We start from the raw sequence: 18,633 nt of genomic DNA, 5'->3' as shown, positions 1-18,633 counted from the left end.
AAAAATGAAAGCCCTTGGGTGGATAGTATGTGGTGTGTGTGTTTGTTTTTTTTCCCTTTTTTAAAAGTACTGGTTCTCAGCTTTTGTGAGAACATTAGAGCCGGAGTCCCATAGCCCAACCAGACTGCCTGTGTGGGCACGTGGTAGATTGAAAGTGCAAGGATTCTCTTGCTGCTGGCTGCCTAGTGCGCTAAGCGTCTCAAGACAGGCTACACAGCTTCACAAGATAAATAGCACATAACCAGGATGTGTACTGTAAAAGACGAGGTCTCCCACGCTTTGGTGGGATATGGTGTGAATGAGTGAAGGGTCAAGAGGTGTTCTTCACCCTTATTTGTCATGGTGGTGTTACTTGAGATGAAAAACCAAGAGAAGCATGCCCTGTGTGCGAGACCCTGACTGCAATATAGAGGCTCGTGCAATGAGTGCTGTATCTCCATACGGTTGAAACGTTAAGAGCAAGCGGTTAGAGCATTAAAGGGACAGTCAACACCAGAATTTTTGTTGTTTGAAAAGAAAGATAATCCCTTTATTACCCATTCCCCAGTTTTGCATAACCAACACAGTTATAATAATACACGTTTTACCTCTGTAATTATCTTGTATCTAAGCTTCTGCTGACTGCCCCCATATTTCAGTTCTTTTGACAGACATGCATTAAAGAGAATGAGACTAGATATATGGAGACTAGGGACATTTGCAAGGTATTTGCTTCTTATTATCAATATTTATATTCTCCAGTTAAAACCAATCCTGATATCCAAGAGGTATTCTGGTCTAAAGTTGATACGCCCAAGATCCAGATGGAAGATTTAACAATGTTAAATGATTATATAACTAGAGAAGAAATTAGCAAGGCTATCGATAACTTGAAGTCCAATAAAGCCCCAGGCCCAGACGGATTACCCGCGGAATTTTTTAAATGTCTTAAGGAAGATTTATTACCAGTATTAGAGAAGTTATTTAACGTATACTACACACTAGATAACCCAATATCATCCTATTTCTCAATGGCTAACATCTCACTTATATTAAAAAAGGGGAAAGATCCGGAGGACCCAGGCTCGTATAGGCCGATATCAGTTTTAAACTCTGATTATAAGATCTTAGCCTCTATTTTAGCTGATAGATTATCTTTCTGTTTACAGAAACTTATTCACATGGATCAGACGGGCTTTATGATTAAGAGGAATGCCTCGAAGAACATACAGAAATTAATTACGTTGATAGACTACGCTTGGAATACGGAACAAAAAGTTAATATAAGTAATCGTACTGATATGGCTGTCCTTACATTAGACGCAGTCAAAGCGTTTGACTCCATAGTATGGGATCATCTCTTTACTTCACTTGGGAAATTTGGGATAAAAGGGAACTTTTTGCAATTTATTCATAGAATCTATTTGAAGCCCATATCATATTTACTAGTAAATGGGATGATCTCGCCAAAAATAACACTACAGCGAGGTACAAGGCAAGGATGTCCACTGTCTCCCTTGCTGTTTAATACAGCATTAGAGCCGCTAGCGATACGATTAAGAAATAGTCTACCAGGGATTACAATAGGATCTCTGCGTTTAAACACATTGCTATATGCGGATGATATTTTAGTCTTTCTACAAAATACACAGCAATCCATTCCTATTTTGAGGCAATTGCTAGAGGATTTTAGCTCATTTTCAGGTTACAAAGTGAATATGGAAAAAAGTGAATTAATGTATATTGGAAAAGTAGATTCAAGTCACCCTAGTAATCCGTTCAAAGTGGTAGAGTCTGTTAAATATCTGGGTCTTTTACTACATAAAAATCCGAACCACTGGTATTCTGATAATTTTATTCCTATATTCCAAAAAATTAAACAAGATCTGCAACTATGGACTTCTTTTCCCATACCACTAACGGCGAGAGTAAATCTGGTTAAAACCATTATCTTTCCACGCCTTCTCTACCCTGTTCAAAATTTGCCCTTATTAATAACTAACCGGGATTGCAGAATTTTGTACGGTTTCTTTTCTAAATTTATCTGGCAAAATAAAAAAACGCGCATTGCTCGAGCAAGACTAATGCAGAAATCATGGGCAGGTGGTTTATCACTGCCAGATATCCATTTGTATAATATTGCAGCGATGGCAAAAATTGCAATTGATTGGCTGGCAAGAACAGATATATTTTCCACTTATGTGCAGGAGTCTTTACTGATACATCCTTTTGCACTATCAGCTTTATTACATTGTAATCCGCGTCAATTACCATCCAACGTCTCTTCACTTATTTCATTTAAAAATATAGTTCTGGCGTGGCACAAATTCTGTAAAGTGCTGGAAATAGATTTTTCTTTGTCAGAATTTCTTCCTATTCAGGGTAACCCCTTATTTTCCCCCGGTTTACATCAAAAAACTTTTAAGAACTGGGCCGAAAAGGGGCTAAATCGGATTTGTCAGTTAATTGGCCCAGACGACTCAGTGTTGGATGGTGAAACTTTGTTCTCTCTTTATCATTTACCTAGATCAGATTTATTTGCGTTCTTTCAGGTACGTCATTTCATTGGGTCACAGGATTGGAGGTTTCCCATATCTGTTGTATGGTCCGATATCAGAGTCCTAATACAGAAATACGTAGCGGGTGTTACTTCTATCTCATTAATCTACGATATTATGCTCTCAAAACAAACGCAAGGTAGTTTAAGTAAGATTTGCGGTCCATGGTGTAAGACAATCCGTGATATAGATCCGGACAGAATCATACAAAGTTTTAAGTCGCTAGAAACTTGTAAAGTCCCCTCAATATGGAAGGAATCCCATATGAAACTAATAAACAATTTTTATTTTTATCCTGCTAAATTGGCTCGATTCTATCCTTCTAGGTCAGCTTCATGCCCCAGGTGTGCTTATATGGAAGCAGATCTATTACATATGTTTTGCACATGTCCTAGGATAAATCAGCTTTGGTTGAAACTTATATATTGGTTTAACAATATACATGGTGTTTCTGTTTCTCTCACGTTCCAGGATATTATCCTATTGGTTGAGTCCTCGAGTAGTCTAGATAGGTATTGGACTCGCTCTCTAAATACATTAATATTAGCGGCAAGACAGAGTATTCTTAAAAAATGGAAAGCAAATAAAGGGCCCGTATTTTCTGAGATCATGCATGCTATTCAAGATCAAATTATCTTTGAATCATATCATTTACAGGATGCCTCAGAAATTAGAATCAAAATCTTTTTACGTGGTTGGTATCCCACTATTAACTCTTATCCCCGGCCTATACAAAAACAGATTTTAACACCCTTTACATCCTCAGTTAGTTTTGCAGAAATGGTTATATTAGATCTTTTCCCACATTCATGGATAACAAAGGCTACAGATATTTAGTACCAATCGTAGTTGGGATCTGGATTAGCAGTGATGGATTTCCCTTGTGTGTTTTTTTTTTTTTTTTTTTTTTTCTCGCCCCTTTCTTCTATCTTTTTTATTAGTTGTTTTCGACTATCTGAGTGCTTTATTGTTTGTTTTGTGTATTTAAAACAGAAAAATTCCAGCCCAGTATCGAATATTGTTTACAAAGAAATTATCAATCCACTGAGAGAAAGTGAATTTATTGCGCTAATTTGTTTTTGTTCTATAACATGTTTTACCTTGCCCTGCGTGGCATAAAAGGTTGGATTCATTTGATTGTATACTGTGTTGGATACAAATAAATAAATATATTAAAAAAAAAAAAAAAAAAAAAAAGAAAGTGCAAGGATTCTCTTGCTGCTGGCTGCCTAGTGCGCTAAGCGTCTCAAGACAGGCTACACAGCTTCACAAGATAAATAGCACATAACCAGGATGTGTACTGTAAAAGACGAGGTCTCCCACGCTTTGGTGGGATATGGTGTGAATGAGTGAAGGGTCAAGAGGTGTTCTTCACCCTTATTTGTCATGGTGGTGTTACTTGAGATGAAAAACCAAGAGAAGCATGCCCTGTGTGCGAGACCCTGACTGCAATATAGAGGCTCATGCAATGAGTGCTGTATCTCCATACGGTTGAAACGTTAAGAGCAAGCGGTTAGAGCATTAAAGGGACAGTCAACACCAGAATTTTTGTTGTTTGAAAAGAAAGATAATCCCTTTATTACCCATTCCCCAGTTTTGCATAACCAACACAGTTATAATAATACACGTTTTACCTCTGTAATTATCTTGTATCTAAGCTTCTGCTGACTGCCCCCATATTTCAGTTCTTTTGACAGACATGCAGTTTAGCCAATCGGTGCTCAGTCCTAGGTCACTTTACGTGCATGAGCTCAATGTTATCTATAAGAAACATGTGAACTAATGCCCTCTAGTGGTCAAAATGTATTCAGATTGGAGGCAGTCTTCAAGGTCTAAGGAATTAGCATATGAACCTCCTACTTTTAGCTTTCAACTAAGAATACCAAGAGAACAAAGCAAAATTGGTGCTAAAAGTAAATTGGGAAGTTGTTTAAAATTGCATAACCTATTTAAAACATGAAAGTTTTTTTTGGACTTGACTGTCCCTTTAAAGGAGACCATGAAAACATACTTTATTCATTTATTTTTTATTGCACTACTCAGTGTTATATACACTGCTCATTACAGTACAGTAATGTGCCATCTGAATTATTACAATGATTGTAGAGAGAGAAAGAGAGAGAGAATGAATGTGTATATATATATATATATATATATATATATATATATATATATATATATATATATATATAAATAGCGAGAGAGGTACAGATTAGGGTCCTGAACGTGAGTCATGTTGGCTGTTAGCCACCTTTACATGAGATGATCACCAGGACCAGGAGCTTTATATACTAAGTAACAAAATGCCACAGTTGAACAGCTCTATCAGTCTCACAGGGCAATACTATATATACTTTTGGAGTATCAGCGAGTATTGCTGCAAACCTGAAGTGGAAGGAAACAAGCAAAAGCTTGTCTTTTAATATAGGAAGTTAATCCAGTAATATATCACTTCATAACTCAATACTCTTTCCCGCAAAAACATAGCAAAATTTGGTATGTGTGTTATATATATATATATATATATATATATATATATATATATATATATATATATATACAGGTAGCCCTCAATTTACGCCGGGGTTAGGTTCCAAAAGGAATGGTTGTAAATCAAAACCGTTGTAAATTGAAACCCAGTTAATAATGTAAGTCATTGGGAAGTGAGGGAGTTAGGTTCCAGGCCCCTCTAAAAATTGTCATAAGTAACACCTAATACATTATTTTTAAAGCTTTGGAATGAAGACTTTAGATGCTAAACAGCATTATAAACCTAATAAAATAATCACACAACACAGAATATATAATTAAACTAAGTTAAATGAACAAAAATATTTGCTAAACAGCATTATAAACCTAATAAAATAACCACACAACACAGACTATACTTGCATCTTTCTGTAAACAGTTCTTTCTATGCATTCCAATCTGGACTGATTTATAGACAGGAAGATCTTGTTCCTTTGCAAGCTGCTAGATAGCTCAGGTCTGGTTAAACTGATTACTTTCATCTTGCTTGGCTTGCATATCTTTGCTGCAACTCAAGCGGACAGCTCCACCTACTGGCTATTTTAATCAATGCACTGCTTCTCAATGCTTTTCAACAGCAGTCACATGACTGGAAAAAAAAGGTTGTTATTCTGAAACGGCTCAAATTGAACCGTTGTAAACCGAGGGCCACCTGTGTATATATATATATATATATATATATATTATTGCATTAAACATGATTGCCTACTACATTTGAAGAGAACATTAAATTTGTCTGTTCAACTCAATTAGTTGTAAAATATATCAATAAATGTAAAAACAGGAACTCCTCTTTGGGCAAGAGTTAAATGACAGCCTGTTTACTCTTTTTATGATGCGTAAAGGCTTGTATAAGTAAAGGGAAATGGAAGTCACATTTGAAATGTTCATTACTGAATTTCATATTTAAAATAAAAGCATACTGAAATATATATATTAAATAGAAAGAGTAAACAGGGCACTGGTAATAACGTGGGCAAAAAGTCAAGTCTAGACATATTGCAATATACATCTTGTGATGAGAGTGGGAGGTGATGTCAACGGATGGGGGCGTGGCTTATAGCCATTATAGTCTATGTCACAGTTACTAACACCTAGATTTAGAGTTCTGCGTTAGCCATCAAAAGCAGCGTTAAGGGCTCCTAACGCTGCTATTGGCTGCCCGCTGGTATTTAGAGTCAGGCAGGTACAGGTCTACCGCTCACTTCCCTACCGCGATTCCAGGCTACCGCAGATCCCCTTATGCCAATTGCGTATCCTATTTTTTCAATGGGATCTGCCTAACGCTGGTATTCGGAGTCTTGGGAGAAGCGAGCGGTACAGCCTCTACCGACAAGACTCCAACCGCAAAAAAAGTCAGTAGTTAAGAGCTTTATGGGCTAACGTGTGAATATAAAGCTCTGAACTACTGTGCTCTAAAGTACACTAACACCCATAAACTACCTATGTACCCCTAAACCAAGGCCCCCCCACATCACCGCCACTGTAATAATTATTTTTAACCCCTAATCTGCCAACCGGACACCGCCGCCACCTACATTATCCCTATAAACCCCTAATCTGCTGCCCCTAACATCGCCAACCCCTATATTATATTTATTAACCCCTAATCTGCCGACCGGACCTCGCCGCCACTATAATAAATGTATTAACCCCTAAACCGCCTCACTCCCGCCTCGCAAACACTAGAATAAATTGTATTAACCCCTAATCTGCCCTCCCTAACATCACCGCCACCTACCTACAATTATTAACCCCTAATCTGCCACCCGCACCGTCGCTGCTACTATATTAAATTTATTAACCCCTAAACCTAACACCCCCCTAACATAAATATAATTTAAATTAAACAAAATAATATTCCTAAAATTAACTAAATTATTCCTCTTCAAAACTAAATACTATAAAATAAACACTAATATAGCTACAATATAACTAATAGTTACATTGTAGCTATTTTAGGATTTATATTTATTTTACAGGCAACTTTGTATTTATTTTAACTAGGTACAATAGCTATTAAATAGTTAATAACTATTTAATAGCTACCTAGTTAAAATAACTGCAAAATTACCTGTAAAATAAATCCTAACCTAACTTACAATTAAACCTAACACTACACTATCATTACATTAATTAAATAAATTACCTACAATTACATAAAATAAAATACAATAAAATAAACTATTCTATAATACAAAAAACAAACACTAAATTACAAAAAAAATAAAAAAGAATTACAAGCAGTTTAAACTAATTATACCTAATCTAAGCCCCCTAATAAAATAAAAAAGCCCCCCAAAATAAAAAATTCCCTACCCTATTCTAAAATACAAAAGTAATCAGCTCTTTTACCAGCCCTTTAAAGGGCTTTTTGTGGGGCCTTGCCCCAAAGTAATCAGCTCTTTTGCATGAAAATAAAAATACAATACCCCCCAACATTACAACCCACCACCCACATACCCCTACTCTAACCCACCCAAACCCCCCTTAAAAAACCTATCGCTAACCCCCTGAAGATCTCCCTACCTTGAGTTGTCTTCACTCAGCCGAGCCGAATTCTTCATCCAAGCGGGGCAAGAAGAGGTCCTCCATCCGGTAGAAGTCTTCATCCAAGCGGGGCAAGAAGAGGTCCTCCATCCGGTAGAAGTCTTCAACCAGGCGGCGTCTTCAATCTTCATCCATCCGGAGCAGAGCCATCTTCAAAGGAGCCGACACAGAGCCATCCTCTTCTACCAACGGACTAACGACGAATGAAGGTTCCTTTAAGGGACGTCATCCAAGATGGCGTCCCTTCAATTCCGATTGGCTGATAGAATTCAGCCAATCGGAATTAAGTTAGAAAAAATCTGATTGGTTGATGCAATCAGCCAATCAAATTGAAGTTCAATCCGATTGGCTGATCCAATCAGCCAATCGTATTGAACTCGCATTCTATTGAACTCGCATTCTATTGGCTGATCAGAACCTTAATTCTGATTGGCTGATAGAATTCTATCAGCCAATTGGAATTGAAAGAACACCATCTTGGATGACGTCCCTTAAAGGAACCTTCATTCGTCGTTAGTCCGTCGGTAGAAAAGGATGGCTCCGCGTCGGCTCCTTTGAAGATGGCTCCGCTCCGGATGGATGAAGATTGAAGACGCCGACTGGATGAAGACTTCTACCAGATGGAGGACCTCTTCTTGCCCCGCTTGGATGAAGACTTCTACCGGATGATGGACCTCCTCTGCACACCTTGGATGAAGAATTCGGCTTGGCCGAGTGAAGATGACTCAAGGTAGGGAGATCGTCAGGGGGTTAGCGATAGGTTTTTTAAGGGGGGTTTGGGTGGGTTAGAGTAGGGGTATGTGGGTGGTGGGTTGTAATGTTGGGGGGGTATTGTATTTTTATTTTCATGCAAAAGAGCTGATTACTTTGGGGCAAGGCCTCGCAAAAAGCCCTTTTAAGGGCTGGTAAAAGAGCTGATTACTTTTGTATTTTAGAATAGGGTAGGGAATTTTTTATTTTGGGGGGCATTTTTATTTTATTAGGGGGCTTAGATTAGGTGAAATTAGTTTAAACTGCTTGTAATTCTTTTTTATTTTTTGTAAATAGAATAGTTTATTTTATTTTATGTAATTGTAGGTTAAAAATAAGTTGAAAATTAAGCTTTGTATAATGGAGAATTATTTTTGTCAGTACCCGAGCAACTCATTCAGATCTTCTATTGGGCCAATTGAAGGCCACTTGGACTATTCGTGGGAGTCTTCCTTACGTCAAGGAATATGAGCTGGACATTACCACTTAGTAAAAAGGAAGACTTAACCCCTATCCTGCTAGGGTGCTGATTTTGAAACAATTGTTTGTCTTGTAAATCGTTTTATTCTCAAGATTTGTATGTTTGAATTCTCAATAAAGCTTGTTGAAAAAAAAAAAAGTGATGCAGTCCCATATAGCATTACCACTCATCGTAGAATTCCATTCCCGCTCATGCCTCAAGTGGAGAAGGAACTTCTGCGTATGAAGAATATGGGAGTTATTGAAGAGGTTGTTGAAGCAACTGATGGGTGTGCCCCGTTGTGCTTGTTGCAAAGAAAAATGGGAAGGTAAGCATCTGCATAGATTTGAAAAGGCTGAATGAGGCGGTGAAGAGAGAGAAATATGTGCTGCCGACGCTTGAAGACATAGCTTTGAAACTGGCTGGGGCAAAGTTCTTCTCTACACTGGATGCTTCCAGCAGCTTCTGGCCACAGTGCCGCAAACTGACTATCTTCATTACACCGGTGGGTCAGTTTTGCTTCTGTAGACTCCCCTTCGGGATATCCTCTGCTCCTGAAATATTTCAAAGAAATATGAGTTCCTGCCTAAGGGACCACTGGGGCACAGCAGTCGTCATGGACGACACTTTAGTGTATGGGTCTACTTTGGAAGAACATGATCAGTGATTGAGCTGTGTGCTGAAGAGCATTAGAGAGTCCGGGCTGAAATTAAATAAAGAGAAATGCCATTTTAAAAAATCTGAGTTATGTTACTTTGGGCATATAATCAATGGAGATGCCATCAAGCCGGATCCTGATAAAATCTTTGCTATTGAACAGATGAAAAGCCCTTCTAATGTACTTGAGCTGAGACAAATATTGGGCCTTGTGAATTATGTGGGCAGGTTCCTTCCAGATTTATCTACAGTACTACACCCTATCACAGAGTTGTTGAAGAAAGATGTTGCCTGGGTCTGGGGTCCTTCACAGGAAGAAGCTTTTGTACAGGTCAAGTCTTTTGTACAGGTCAAGTCCTTGCTGGGGTCTGCCCCAGTGTTAGGGTTCTACGACCCTTCTAAAAAGACCGTGGTTAGTGCTGATGCGAGCAGTCATGGGCTAGGGGCAGCCCTCCTGCAGCTAAATGAGAACAAACTACAGCCCATCGTCTACTGTTCCCATATACTGACTGCTGCTGAGTGGAAATATGCCCAAATCGAGAGTGTGCCTGGCTGCAGTTTGGGCCTGTGAGCGCTTCCATCGTTACCTAGTGGGTTTAGAGAAATTTAGTCTGGAGACCTGAATATAAACCGCTAGTCCCTCTAATCAACTCCTATGATATTGACAAAACACCCCTAAGATGCCAGAGATTTCTGATGAGGCTGCTCAGGTTCAACGTTCAGGCAGTGCATGTGCCGGGGAAACAACTGGTAGTTGCAGATACACTTTCCAGGCTCCCAATGGCTGCTGCTGAAGAATCTTCAACAGAATCAGATGTGAAAGTGTATGTGGATTCAGTTCTGGCATCCAAATCCATTTAATCAGAAAAGCTAGATCAAATAAGAAAGGAGACATGTTTAGATACAGACCTTCGAGAAGTTATTAAGTACATAACAGAAGGTTGGCCGCCTGGATGTCTTTAAGTCCTTACCTGTCAGAGAATTCGCAGCTCACGGAGCTGGATGGGTTGGTGCTGTTCCAAATATACACACACACTAAGCTAAAAAAATCAGCGCAAAACTCACTCAGTGACCTATTTGATCCAAGATATAATGAATAATATGTGTGTGTGTATATATATGTATGTATATGTATGTATGTGTATATATATATATATATATATATATATATATATATATATATTTATATTATATCAAATTCTATATAAAAATATATCAATATTAGATCATAAATTAGAATAGATAATTAATTAAATACTGATATTGGTGCCACATACACAAGGTAACAATTATAAATACAACCATTGACAAGCATGTATAGCAATAAAGTGTATACAAATATAGTCCTGAAGGAAGTGTGGACAGTCTTACTGCTGGTAGATGAAATCCCAGGAAACTCCTTTTGAATACCAGATGCAGCTACTCCAAAAACGCTGCTTGTCTTGCAGTTGTAGCACCAAACACTTACGAACACTTTTCCTTTGGAGTGAAGTGTTTGGTGCTGTTCCAAGACTGCATTGTCATTCCTGTTAGCATGCGGCAGGAGATGTTAAGCAGGATTAATGATGGCCACTTGGGCATTACAAAGTGCAGAGAAAGGGCAGATACAACGGTATGGTGGCCTGGAATCGGTTTCCGACATTGCAAGCCACGTGTCAAAATGTACCTTTTGCCAGGAACGTGGGCCTACTCAGAGAAGGGAGCCCTTGATTTCTACCCCGCTGCCTGCAGGCCCATGGCAGAAATTAGCTGCTGATTTGTGTGAACTGCATGGAAAAAAAGTACCTATTCGTGATTAACTACTATTCCAGGTATTTGGAGATTGCACCCTTGAATGAGAGCACCAGTTAAGCCGTTATCACTCATCTCAATAGCTTGTTCGCCCGGTGGGGCATACCAATGGAGCTAGTGAGTGATAACGGAATGCAGTTTGCTTCCATGGAGTTCAGTTCTTTCAGCAGGGAATATGATTTTGTCCATTCTATGTCAAGTCCACATTACCCGCAGGCCAATGGAATGGCTGAAAGGACAGTTCAATCAACAAAGATCATTTTGAAGCAATCTGAGCCATACCTTGCTCTCTTTTCCTATAGGGTGACTCCCACCCAAGCCACAGGCTTTAGCCCGGCACAGTTGATGCTAGACTGACAGATCTGCACTACACTACCCTCTGTGGGTGTTTTCCAGCCAGCGCACTCTGTTCCACTGGACGGGGTCCTTAAGAGGGATGAAGAGGCAAAAAGGGGCTACTGATTCTGCGAGGCCCTTGCAGGAGCTGAATGTGGAAAATGTAAGAGTTAAGTTGGATGATGAGAAAAAATGGAAGACGCCTGCTACATAGGATGCTCTCTAGGACCAAGGTCTTATGTAGTCCTTACTGAAGGAGGAACAGTCACATATCGAAATAGAAGACATCTTCAGCCAGTACATGAGAGTTTGGGACTGGATGCCTCAGAGCCACAGCTGGTGGTATCCCCTGTTTTAAAAGGGGTACCTTCTCCTCAGCAAGACCACAACAGGGGTACTTCTAAAATGACGTCAAGTGGAAGAGTTGTAAAACTTCCAGCACGCTACCGTGATTAGCACTGTAGTTAGTGGGCAGAATAATCCCATGGTCACTGTGGACTAGGGTAGTCTACCACGCTGTCCAAGTCAGGATTGTATTTCTTGTTGTTCATATATATTCTTTAATTTGTTATTTGTTGTACACTAAACAAAACTATTTTTGTATGCTTCTTGTATACCTTCTTATTTGTTGTACTCTAAAAAAAAAAAAAGTATGCTTTGTCCTTTGAAAAAGGGTAAGATGTGATGAGGGTGGGAAGTGACGTCACTGTATGTGGCGTGGCTTATAGACATTATAGTCTATGTCGCAGTTACTAAGTTAGATGTGTTGTACAAGCTATTTACCTCTATGCTCTGCAATAAAATAGCGTATCTTCTACGCTGTGTCCTGCATCTCATGACACATCTATTAGCTAAATTGCTTCTTGGATACTTGATGATAATAGTTTTGTGATAATTTTTATTGTACACAGTAAGTCAACTGCATGTACATTCCACTCATGCTCTGCTTGCCAATGGCGAATATGTCCTCTTAAATCTGACATTTAACTGGAATTGAAACCTTATGATAAGTGTGATGTTATCTTCTCAGCTTTTGCAAGTGTAGCAGTACTACATTCAACCGAAACGACTATTGCCCAGAACTGTGGGATATCAAACTGGCAGTTTATTCTGTTCAGTGTTGTTTTATTCTGGCAAAGAAAATCAGTATTGTCTGCCTACCCAGAAATCATTATTTGTACAACGATCCATTGTCATTTTATTAGAAGGTATAATGTCTTCTGTATACTCTACAAATGAATTACAGTTAAAAGGAAAGAAAAAAGAATGTGTGTGTGTGGTAAACCTACCCTAATCTTGTCAGGTTAGTGCAAGCTTGCTTCAGGTAACCAGTGCAGCTGTAGGCACTGTCTCTCTCAGCCAGTGAGCGTGTATTCAGCATCATCAACTGTGTAAACAAGCTAAAATATTTCAACCTATTTAGCTACTGTGTGCAAACAAGTTAAAATCGTTTTAAACCTATTTAGCTGCTGCTTTCTTATGTATGATAGAACAGTTGACCTACATTGGTGTCTTAACTATTCGCATAAGGGACCGTGTTTACATTATTTTTTTGACTAAGGGTTCTTGTGAGCAAATTTTAGATATACTGCATATTAATCAATTATTGTATATTGCACATTATATCACCAACCTTCAAGCAAGATATATATATATATATATATATATATATATATATATATATATATATATATATATATATATATATGTGCAAAAAGAACAAATGTGACCTGGGCGCTGTGAGTCCAATGCCTGTATATTATATGCTGCCTATTATGTAAGCTGTATTCCCTCTAGTATAGAAACATAATACAAAAATAAATGAATAGAAAGAAGTATGTGAATTGGCGCAAATGGAAAATGCATAGACAAATCACTATATATATAATGACACTTTGCTACAATGTGAAGTAGTGAGTGTACAGCCTGTATAACAGTGTAAATTTGTGGGAGCTTCATTGGGGTTGTGGCTTCATTGGCACTGCAGAGAAAGAACCATTTGCAAGCTTGCCAATGAAGCCATGAGGGTCACTTTTACTGAGAATAAGGCAGTTTAAAGGATCATATTCCTAACATCCAGTTCTGTATTTCATGTACTCTGCTCCCACAACCTGGTGTCTGTAACTGACCGTCTCTACACTGCGGCCCTTACCTCATACTGATTGAGGTGTAAGAGTGAAAGTAGAAACCCGAATGGGACTAGTATCTGTGTTCTCCATAACAATATATGAACTAATTGCTTATGGATTAGCTAGCTTGGGACTGAATGAACTGCTGTTTTACTGCAACTTGTTTAGCTTGTATGCTCCTATACTCCTGATTATAGTCAGGACCTTTCATTACATTTTTACTATATGTTCTTATTTTATATCTTTTATATATATATATATATATATATATATATATATATATATATATATATATATATATATATATATATATATATATATATATATATATATATATATATATTTGATTCATATTTGTTTTTAATAGGTATATAGTGATTTGTCTATACATTTTCCATTTGCGCCAATTCACATACTTATTTCTATTTATATATAACTCATTGTGTAAACTATTTACAAATCTAGACAAGTCAGAAGGCTTTTCCCACAGAAACTCTCTGATCACATTGTTTCCAATGCAGCAAAGGATGCTGGGTGATATATGCAAATGAGGTTCACAATGACTCACTTTTTTACTTTTTGCCTGCTTTTTAAGGCAGACTTCCCTTTACACCATAGCATCGCCACATTACACAGCTTTTAACCTTAGCTAGGGCTAGTACAGTGATTCAGACCAATCCCAGGACAGCTATTTCGTGGTTATTGCCACTCATCAGCTTGGAGTAGGTTGACTCACTGCTTGGTAAAGTTGACTATCCTATCGCAGAGGACAGTCTTGACAAAGGTCCCTGTGAGGACCGAAACATTGACTGACTGAATTAATGAACTTTTAATAAATGGTTAATTAAGTCCTGTGTGTGCCTCTTTTCTGCCTATCTACCATAGAGTGCACCCAGGCAATACAACTTACAGTGAGTGCTTGGATCCCAAAACCAGTATATATATATATATATATATATATATATATATATATATATATATATATATATATATATATATATATATATAAGCAAAAGAGGAGTGCACTCACCAGGACTTTTTAAAACTTTTATTCCAAATATGTGAACGTTTTCGGGGGTTTAGCCCCTTCCTCAGACATACAAAATACTAATGTGTATTTTGTATGTCTGAGGAAGGGGCTAAATCCCCGAAAACGTTCACATATTTGGAATAAAAGTTTTGAAAAGGCCTGGTGAGTGCACTCCTCTTTTGCTTCTACAATTCTATCTGTTGCACCCCAGGCATTTGTGACTTATCTGGAGTGCTTGTCTTCTCTACATTTATATATATTATATACACTGCCTGACATCACTTTTGCGATGATGTGCCTATGTTATTGTAAATTTCCAGAAAGGCTTTCCTATAGCATCTCCCCCCCCCTTTTCCCCATATTATAAGTTTGATAAAAGTACTGAGGATTGGAGAGATGAATAATATGTCCTGGACTGCCGTGTTGTGGCCTCTGGGCTCGTGCAAGACTGTTCTAAACAGAGCAATTTCAAATAGTAAAATGTATTCTCTTCTGCTTGCAAAAATCAGAAAAAAATCAATGGTTAGCAGAGAAACAGCAGCAATGCTGGATTTATAAGTGAGTCAGATGATTATCTTGAGTTTGCTGCAGTTGGTACAGTTGGTGCAGATTAAAGGAATTTAAAACACCTTACAGTTTAGATCTCCAATGTGTTCTTCACATAGCAAAGCATAAGTAGAGTCTTTGTGATAATATTGCATCCATTACAGGAAGATCATTTTTGTTTCAGATGTATTGTGACAGGGCCTGCTGACTAATCTGATTACAGTTCTTAAAGGGATATGAAACCCAAAACATTCCTTTCATTATTTAGGTAGAACATACAATTTTAAACAACTTTCCAGTTTACTTAAATTATCAAGTTTGCTTCATTCTCTTGCTATCATTTGTTGAAGGTGCAACATCTTCATCACAGGTAGCTGACATCATTCTGCTGCCTCTGATTGTGTGCGATGTGACAGGGAGCCCTAAGTACAGTTTGTGCAGCACCTGCATACTATACACCTGTGCATGTGCTGGTTCATGTAACTGCAGGTGCTGAGAGTGAGTACCCTTGTATATTAGTTATAGTGCGTGTATGCACACACAAGCCATTTAAACATCACATGATATAAAATCTAACTAATATATGTTAGTAAAACAAATTTATAAGGTACTCATTTTTATTTCTGTTCTTCTGAATGCTATAGTTCTGGTCTTGCTTAGGATCGTCACAGATGCATGTGTTTTCAAATTCTACATTCCAAATTATTTCTTTTAAGGCACTCTGTAACGGATAGAAAAGTTATCTTTATGTTGCTTTATTAGCTTTTTGAGAGCCAAAAAATGCAGACCCTTCTTTTGGATTAAGATCTTAAAAAAATAATAATAATAATTAAGAACACACCAAAACATATTTAGCTTATATAACAGACTCTGTTATAAAAAAAATGGTTTATCAGCTAATCGTGTTTTCTGAGCATGTATGTTTTATTCTTCTTCAATTTATGTTGTGGGACCTTAATAATTAGTGTGCAGCAGCTTATTGCTCATACCATGTGCATTCTAGTTATTCCTGACCACAGTCCATTGTAAATGTTTTTTTTTTAAATAAGGATGCTTCTTTTTGTAGGTTTAGTTTAGTTTGCGTAAAACACCACAAATATACTTCAGACAAACCTAGTACTGTTTATGTTAGAACAGGATAACTGCGATAGATTCTTGCTTCCCATCCTTTGGTACAGCGGTCGCCAACCAGTGGTCCACGAGAAGATGTTGGTGGTCCTTGACACCATCAAGCAGGAATTAATCTCCTCTGATGGTGTTACCCTTGTTGCACTGCAACTCCCTACAGTGTCTGACTGGACATCAGTGAAAACCGACAGAGGAGGAGTTAAATTACAGTCTCCCTAAGCACGTTGCGTAGTACTGCGCAACTTGCGTAGCTAGATTGTATTTATTACTCCTCCCGCCTGGCGCGCTGCTCAGAGGAAGTTGCTTCCATTCTAAAGCCAACAGAGGTTGGTACAGTCTTGGCTTGAAATAGTGGAATTAAAGTATATAAAAAAGAAAATATAAATAAAAAAAAATTCTCTCTTATATTTCATTTATTTTCTTCCCTTTACCTGTCTCTTTGTAGTAGTTTTCCTAATTCCTTCCGATGAACTTACATTACTGTTTATCTTCCTTCCCTCCATCTTCTTTTTTTTTTTTTTACTAAATATTAATTATTTTTAATTCTAATAATTTTCCCATGCACAAAGCCATTCCACCTGAATTCTAGTAATTGCCATCCAGCAGATCAGCCATATCCCACCTGTATTATAGTAATTGCCAGTAACATCAGTCGTATTTAGCTCACATCGATATTGAGAGCTTTCTAATATAAACTTCATTTATGACTCCAATGTCTGTCCATGATCATAAGTAGTTTTGAATAATTCCTAACTGGGGAGGTAACTTGGAAGTCTTGTGTCCCTTTTAAACATAATTCTTTTTATCCCACTTTCTGCCTCTGTTTCCAGCTCAAAAGTTGGCACTCACCCTTCATCTGTCAATTGGAAGTATTCTCTCAGTTCTGTCATTCAGTTAGATAATTTTAAAAAATAATTCTTAAAAATGTGTGTGTGTGTGTGTATATATATATATATATATATATATATATATCTGTATGTATTTAGTCTCCCTATGGGAAAAAGGGGCAACCAGACGCGGACTCCTTGCTCAGTGTGCTTAGAGGAATATAGCTACACCTCACTGACGAGGCCCAATGAAGGCCAAAAACGATCGTCTGGGGTTGCTGTGTTCCTTGTTCTGAGAGGAATTGCCTGGTATTTCGGCGCTGGACTGACCGTAATAGACGGGATCAGACTGATGTACTACAGGAAAGTTCTACTCTGTGAAAAGCATTACTGGGCTAAAAGAAGTTGCACCCAGGTGGTAAATCGCCATAGAACAGGCTAACAATGTTATTGAGCCAGTTGTTCGTTCCTGTGAGTGCACTTCTCTCTGTATATATATATATATATATATATATATATATATATATATAGTATATACACACATTATAGAGATTTGTACCTTTTAAAAAAAAAATCATGTTAGTGGTCCATGGGATTCAAAATTGTGAGTTTAGTGGTCCCTGAGGTCCGAAAGGTTGGCGATCCCTTCTTTAGTATATTCAGTGTTATGTGTAAGGGGTAGCTAAAGGGGCTATCAGCCCCATTAAGTAAGGGTTACTTATGTAAGTATAATCAGCTTCTTCAGGTCTCTACCATCACGCTAGGATTTCATGATAAACCTACCTGATCTTATACACTGATCCTCTCATTAATCAACCGCTTTCCAGAAGTGTATCCTGAAATGCACATCGATAATTACTGTACCTCAGCCGGGTTAGCCCCCAAATCAAAATTTTAAAACAAACCTCATTCAGTTGGTTAGATCAATTGTTGTTTTTGTTAGATCTAGCATACAAGAAGTGGTATTATTTATTTGAAGGGGCTAACCCGTCATCAGCCCCCCTTAACAAAAATTGGACAAAGTTATATAATTTGATAGATATTTGTTAGATCAGGTATGATCAGTCAGTTGTTTTGTTATTTTATAGATATTTGTAAATAAGGTATAATTAATCAGTTTGTTAAATCTAACCAAATTACTGAGGTATTAGGTATTAAATTGGGGGAGGGGCTAGACCTCCCACTTAAAAATTCCTAGCAAATTTTCCTGAAACCTTTAAGTAGAGGGGGGTAGCCTCTCAATTTAATACCTAATATCTCAGTAATTATATTAGGTCTAACTAAACAACAGATTGATCATACCTATTAAATTAGATAACTTTTTTGTCGTTTTTTTTTTATTTTCTTATGGGGGCTAAAACCC

This window comes from Bombina bombina, chromosome 2 (genome assembly GCF_027579735.1).
Source record: "Bombina bombina isolate aBomBom1 chromosome 2, aBomBom1.pri, whole genome shotgun sequence".
Taxonomy (NCBI): domain Eukaryota; kingdom Metazoa; phylum Chordata; class Amphibia; order Anura; family Bombinatoridae; genus Bombina; species Bombina bombina.
Note: the sequence above shows the minus strand (reverse complement) of the source record.